The sequence below is a fragment of the Erithacus rubecula genome, assembly GCF_903797595.1.
Source record: "Erithacus rubecula genome assembly, chromosome: 34".
Classification (NCBI taxonomy): domain Eukaryota; kingdom Metazoa; phylum Chordata; class Aves; order Passeriformes; family Muscicapidae; genus Erithacus; species Erithacus rubecula.
The window spans coordinates 524485-531988 of NC_136684.1; the positions used below are offsets into that span (position 1 = coordinate 524485).

Genomic DNA, 7504 nt, shown 5'->3' on the forward strand with positions numbered 1-7504 from the left:
CATAGGAGATGTTCCTGGTGTCCCAGAGGGAATTGTGCATGGCTTTGGGCACAGTGGTGCAGATGCAGCCCAGGTCAGTGAGGGCCAGGTTGAGCAGGAAGAAGAACATGGGGGTGTGCAGGTGGTGGCCGCAGGCTACGGCGCTGGTGGAGAGAAACGACAATGGTGGAGAGAAAAAAAAATGAGAAAGGGTAGAAATAATGACGTTTATCTTTGGACAATATTTAAAACAAAAACAATGGGGAAAAAAAAACATACAACAAAATCAACAAAAAATATCAAAGATTACTCTTATTACAAGTGATTTGCAGAAATTGGACAGCAGTTTAATATTTTTGAAATCCTCCAGTCATAAGTGACCACACTGCACCCTTGAGCTCCTGGTTTCTCAGGCTGTAGATGAGGGGGTTCAGGGCTGGAGGAACCACTGAGTAGAGAACAGACAGGGCCAGATCCATGGATCGGGAGGAGATGGAGAGGGGTTTTAGGTGAGCAAACACTGCAGTGCTGAGGAACAGGGAGAGCACAGCCAGGTGAGGGAGGCAGGTGGAAAAGGCTTTGTGCCGTCCCTGCTCAGAGGAGATCCTCAGCACAGCCCTGAAGATCTGCACATAGGAGAAAACAATGAACACAAAACAACCAAATTATAAACAGGCACTAACTGCAATGAGTCCAAGTTCCCTGAGGGACTTGGACTGTGAACAGGAGAGTTTGAGGATGTGTGGGATTTCACAGAAGAACTGGCCAAGAGCATTGCCATTGCACAAGGGCAGGGAAAATGTATTGGCTGTGTGCAGCAGAGCATGGAGTAAGCCACTGGCCCAGGCAGCTGCTGCCATGTAGGTACAAGCTCTGCTGCCCAGGAGGGTCCTGCAGTGAAGGGGTTTGCAGATGGACACGTAGCGGTCGTAGCACGTAATGGTCAAGAGAGAGTGCTCTGCTCCAAGAAAGAAGAAAATCAGAAAAACCTGAGCAGCACATCCTGAGTAGGAGATGTTCCTGGTGTCCCAGAGGGAATTGTGCATGGCTTTGGGCACAGTGGTGCAGATGCAGCCCAGGTCAGTGAGGGCCAGGTTGAGCAGGAAGAAGAACATGGGGGTGTGCAGGTGGTGGCCGCAGGCTACGGCGCTGATGATGAGGCCATTGGCCAGGAGGGCAGCCAGGGAGATGCCCAGGAAGAGGCAGAAGTGCAGGAGCTGCAGCTGCCTCGTGTCTGCCAGTGCCAGCAGGAGGAAGTGGCTGATGGAGCTGCTGTTGGACATTTGCTGTGTCTTGGAATCTGTAAGAAAAGTAATCATGGAATAGATTGATTTGGAGAAGACTTTAAATATCCCAGCCCAGCTTGGTGGCACTTTCTCCCCACTGCCTGCCCAGGGCTCTGCTGCCTGGAACTGTTCCTGCCAGCAGCTGCTTCCCTGTGCCAGGGCTGGGCACTGCTGGTGCTGCCAGAGCCCAGCCCAGCCCTGGGGACTCAGCTCTGCCCTGCAGACCCCTGACAACACGGGGCACTGCTCAGGGCTGCGTCTGGAGGCTTTGATGGCAAAGTCACAGTAACACTGAGGAGGCTGGAAAAGCGACAGTGATGCTGCCTGTAAGGGGCCCTGTGAGGATTTTGTTCTTTTCCATGTTTATTTGGACTTGAGAGAAATTTATTTTTTTAAATTTCTCAATCTGAAGTGAGAAAGGAGTATCAATGTGCAATTTTCCCTCCAGACAACCAAGAGCATTAGATTAAAAAAGCAGAGTTTTTCATTTTCACAGCCTCTGACTTCCTTTGCTTCCTGTATAATCTCATTGGAAATCTTCTGGATTTAAATGTCCTGCTGGGAGCAGCAGTTCTGTACCATGCACCATGCACCACACAAGTAGAGCACTTCGAAGCCTCATCATCTGTCTCCTTCCACCCAGACCTTGTCCCCCATTGCTGGGGGAGCTCCCAGTGCTGGCTGAGAGCTGTCTCTGGCTGGCAGAAGAGTCCCTGTGATACCGAAATAATGAGAAAAAGGACTAATGTAGATATAGTAGTAGTCATGCTAAGGCTTAGAAAACTGCAGTTTTCAGACAGGCCCTGAGAACCTACCTTGTGAAACAATAGTGAAAAGAATTAGTAGAGCATATAGAACATTTAGAACTGTGAAAACAATAATCAAAGGATTTAGTAGAGCATATAGGACATCTAGAAACTTTCAAGAAAAGGCTAAAGCATAATAATAATGAATAAAGGGTTCTGGTGATGGGCAAACATACAAGGGGGATTAAGGGGGGTAGCCTATAGTTCTGAGTAGACAAGCATGCAGAATTTATAACTTTTAGGAATGATACCTGCAAGATTTATGTATCTGTATTGTTTTGAAGAATGTGTATTTCTGCACGTAGACCACTTTGTAAAAAGGTATAAAAACCTGATGGAAAAAGGGAACTGTGGGATCCTGACTTTGGACGCTAGTCCGCAGGTTCCTCGGGCCCTGAATAAAGCACCGCATAAACTAACTCTGTTAGTTTGTGTTCTGTTTGGGGCATCGGGCAACACCTGCCCCATCACAGGACCCTGGGCTGCAGGACCCTGCTCTGCAGGATAGCTCTGGGCACCCCTGGCTTCTCCTAGACAAGAGAGAATCAGAGAATGTACTCACAGAGTCTGTAGGCATTGGGATGTTCCAGCTTTAGGAGATCACTGCAGGAGCTGCTGCTGCCTTGTCCTGCAGCCAGAGGCTTCCTGTGTCAAGGGCTGGGAGTGATTCTGCCCCAGTCACTTCTGAGCATCTTCCCAGCCCTGACTGATTGAAGCTTTCTGTGCCTCTGTGCTGTGCCTGGGGTGTCTGCAGTCAGAGCCCCAGCCCTGCTGGTCTGGGAGAAGAGCTGCTCAGCAAGAGAAATGTGGTTTGAAGCTCTTCTTGTTTGCTCAGGTGACCCTCTGCACCAGGAACCCAGCCCAGCTGAGCAGCACAGACACAGCACAAAGAATGTAATGACCCTCTTGGGGGGTTCTGCTGAGGCCATGAATATCAGTCCCTGAGAGGGAGGTGTAGAAAGCTCTCCAGAATTCCAAGTCAGATTAAAACTCCAAAGTTGCTTGAAGTTTTAATGGATCCCACTGAGGAACAGAAGTGTGAAAATGTCCCCATGTTCTAGTCAGAGGAGGAAATTGTAGGCAGAGATGACAGGTGGGCACAAATAGAAGCCAAGTCTTGGTGCCCTGGGGCACAGCAGGGTCTGTGCCACCAAGGGCTGGGAGGAGATACCTTGTCCTGAGCCACTGGGGCCTCCTGGCACAGCCCCAGCAAGGCTGGCCACTGTGACCCCTTGTGCTGCCCTCAGCATCCCCCCACATCCCAGTGGCCTCAGGGATCTGCTGGGACCAGTCCCTGGGAAGCCTTGGTCAGGAATGACCCTGGGGGCTCATTCATGCTTCCAAGGACTGCAGGTTTTTCAAAGGACTTTGGGTTTTGCTTATGCCTTGGAGTATCTGAGAGATTTGTGCAATCATGGCCTCCAATTATCTGCTTTAATTAGTCCCTTGGGGGCTTTTGTCAGTAACAACACTCAATGGGGCTCATTACTGCTGCAAGGCACTAAGGGTTAATTTAAGTTCTACTTTTTGACATTGAGTCTCTGAGAGGTTTTTGAGCAGTGATGGTCTCCAATTATCTGCTTAATTAGTCCCTTGAGAGCCTTTGTCAGTAATGATACTCAGTGGGGCTCAGTAATGTTTCAAGGTACTCAGGTTTTTTTAGGTACTTGGAATTTCCCATTTGACACCAAGTCTTTAAGTATTTAATGCAATCATGGCCACAATTATCTGATTTAACGAGTCCCTTGAGAGCTTTGTATTGACACTCACTGGGGCTCATTAATACTTTGAGATACTCAAGGTTTTAAAAGTACTTAGGATATTACTTTCCTGTCTGACTCTCTGAGAGGTTTTTGGGCAATCCTGGACTCCAATTCTCTCCTCCAAGGAGTTCATGAGGAGCCTGTGATTGGGATGGACAACAGTGGGTCCCATTAATGCTATGAGACACTTTGAGATTTTATTCTGACTTTGACTCCTGGAAAGGTTTGTGCATTCTCCTCTCAGGCCCTGAGGTTCAAGGACTCAGCACCAAATGCACCACGGGATTCAATGGGATCAAGCAAGTCCTGACAAACCGTGGCTCTGCCTTGAATTCCCTCTGGTCTGGTGCAGTTCATTAGGAAGGTTTCCTAATAAAGTTAAGGAGAAATATTTCAAAGAGCTTCTAAGAAATGCACATTCCTATTTTAATGGATCTCTTTTATTTCTGTTCACTTTAGAGCAGAGGTGATTGCAGCATTCTGTGATTGATGTTCATCCAGGGTCTCGCCTGAGGAGGTCTGGTCAGATCAGAGAAGCTGTGCCTTGAGATCTGACCCAGTTTGGACCACCTTCCTGCACATTCCCCAACCTCCTCCTGATTGTCCACACTCACCTAGGGCCTGCTTTGTTTGGAGAACATGCTGCACACAGCCAAAAAGAAGTTTTCCCCCTTTTTTTTACTCCCTTTTTTAAGCAATCTAAAACTCTTGAATTTCCTCATTCAAAAAAGACACTTTCAATTAGTGTGGCAGCCAAAGCTGGAGGAGGTTCCCCTTTCCCAAGGCAGAACCATGAAATGAATTTTTTAGACCTTTGGGCTCCTTGATTCCACAAGGCCTTTTTTTATCACCGTGGACTCTTGGTTCTGTGAGGCTCTGTAGTGTCACAATGGATATTTGCTTCCATGGGGTTGCACAGTGTCACAATGCTCTTTTTGGTTCCATGAGGTTCTGTGCTGTCACAATGGAGATTTGTGTCCATGGGGCCCCAAAGTGTCACAAAGATATTTTTGCTTCCATGAGACCTTGATTTGTCACATTGACTTTTGGTTCCTTGAGATTCTGTACTCTCAACAATGGTCTTAGTGTCACAACAAACCCTTGGTTCCATGAGATTATTGAGTGTCAAAATGAAATCCTTGGTTCCATGTGGCCCCACAGTGTCACCATGGTCTCTTTGGTTCCACAAGGCCATTCAGTGTCACAATGGCCCATAGGTTTCATGAGGCCCCACAGTGTCACAGTGGACCTTTGGTTCCATGAGTTCCCCCCAATGTCACAAGAGTCTTCTTGGATTCACAGTGTCAAAATGGTTCCTTGGCTTCACACAGCCCCGCTGTGTCACAAGGAACTCTTGGTTCCATTAAACCCTACAGTGTCACAGGGATTTCCTTGGTTCTGTGAGGTTCTGTAGTATCACAATGCATGTTTGGTTCCACGTTACCCACAGGATCACACTGGTCTCCTTTTTCCTGTGGCACCCAGCAGAATACCTCACTGGCAGGGCTGAATGCCTAGGAAGAAAGAGGAGAAGCAGACATTTGGAGTCATGGTTTTTGTCTTCCCATGTCACAGTGCTGTGGGGTGGGGCCCTGCTGTCCTGGAGATGGCTGAACACCGGCCTGCCCATGGAAGGGAGAAGAGACAACAACCTCTGTCCATACAACTGCAACAGCAGAGAGGTCAGGCTTGAGAGGAATGTTGCATTTGTCTTTTCAAACAAGCTGTAGATCTGTCGGTAGATAGTATTATCACTAAGAGATAAAAGAAACAATGGGAGGCATTCCACTGATTGATGAATGGGAAAAGAGATTTGTCTTTACAAAAAACCTGTAGGTTTGCTGGTACATGAAATTGGATATCGGAAGATGAAAGAAGCAATGGTGGGATGCAGGGAGGGGGGGATGGAAACTATGAATTCTGTAAGAATTAAAAATTAAAAGGAAGGGTTATACATTAGAGAGGAATCTCAGGCATCAGGTGTTCCGGGAAGTCCGGGCTTCTCAAGTACCTCAGCCATTGGGGAAAGAGAGAGGGAAAGGCAGCCAGGAAAATAGGATAAAAAGGAGGCTGCGTCCTCCAAAAATTTGAGACATCCCAGGGGAATGCCCCATGGCCTCTCCCTTTATTCAAATAAAGCAAAAAGGACTTCTCTGTCTCCTTTTTGGACCTCAACCTCTGGTGTTTGTGGATTCATTTTCCTTACAGGCTGAAGGCTTGGCTTAAAAGACTGTCACCAGCACAGGAAACATCTATCTGAGAGGAAAGATGTGTGCTAATGTCTTTACAAATCTTTTGATGGGTGAAGGGATGAATGTTAAGACCTTTGAAAAGGGTCGTAAAATTTCTACTGACTTTGGGCAGCAGGTTTGTTTCCAGGCCCAGACAGCTTGGCTCCTGAAACAGACAAGGTCTGCACAAACCTGAACTTCTTAATTTGGGGGGAAATTCCAGGGGGGATTCCAGGGGGAATATGGGGTACACGGGTTGGGAAGACCGTACCTTCCTAGTACCTTGGGCAGTGGGTAAAGGAAGAGGGCAACATGTGGCCGGGAGTTTAAGATAAAAGGAGGCTGCACCCTCTGAAAGCTCAAGAGAGAAAGCACAGTGGGCATGTACCCAGGTGAACTCTCTCCCTTTATTCAAATAAAGGTGTGCTCTGTCTCCTTTTTGGACATAAACCTTTGATGCTTATGGATTTTCCTGACAGTGACAATGTGGAATCTCATGGAACCAAGTGTCCACGGTTTCATGGCGCAGCCTCATGGAGCGCTGGAGACCATTACGTCACAATGGGAACACATGGAACAATGGCTCCATAGCAACACTGCAGGGCCTCATGGAATGCAAGAGATCCTTGGAAATGGATGGAATGGAAATTCATGGAACCAGGTGCTCACTGTTTTACAGCAAGGCCTCATGGAATGATGGAGATCATTGTGTTGCAATGGAAAAGCATGCCACAAAGGCTCCACTGTGACCCAGAAGGGCCTCATGGAATGCAACAAGTCATTGTGATGCACTAGAAACCCATGTAACCAAGGCTCTCTTGGGACAAACCTGGGCCTGATGGAACCAAGGAGACCACTGTGATGAAATGGAATCTCAAGAAACCTTGGGTCAATTGTCAACACACCAGGCTCTCATAAAACTAAGTAGAACATTGTGACACAATGGATTCCTATGGAACCAAGACCTCATTGTGACAGCGCAGCCTGATGGAAACCCAGTGCCACTGCGACATGTCCAGCCTTGGAGGAAACAAGTGTCCACTGTGACACAGCACAGCCCCGTCAATCACAGGAGAGCACAGTGATATCATGTAATATTGGGGAACAAAATGTTAATTGTAAACAGAGCAGGGACTCATGGAAGCCAGGAAACCATTGTGATGCTGCACTTTGTCACAATGGGGCCCTGTTGTGAGTATCCATTTCCCCACAGTCTGCTGAGTCCCATGAGGTCTTACTGTGTTTCAATGTCCCCTTGCTTCCACAAGCCATGGCACGGTCCCAATTGCCCCTGGGTTCCATGAGGCCATGCTATTTTCAGAATTGACTCTTGCTTCCATGAGATTCCGTTGCATCACAATGGTCCCCATGTTTCTCTGAGGCTGTGCTGTGTCACAAAGGACACTGGATTCCACAAGAGCTGGCAGTGTCCCAATGGC

General features: G+C 47.8%; 1 pseudogene across 1 annotated transcript; it reads right to left on the minus strand.

The window, feature by feature from the left end:
• Nucleotides 1–326: 326 nt before the first annotated feature.
• On the minus strand, nt 327–2801 carry LOC306814038 (olfactory receptor 14A16-like; annotated as a pseudogene). The gene is made up of 2 exons: nt 2630–2801; nt 327–1279 (listed from the first exon to the last, which is right to left on the minus strand). The product of its transcript is annotated as an olfactory receptor 14A16-like (transcript).
• Nucleotides 2802–7504: the final 4703 nt, after the last annotated feature.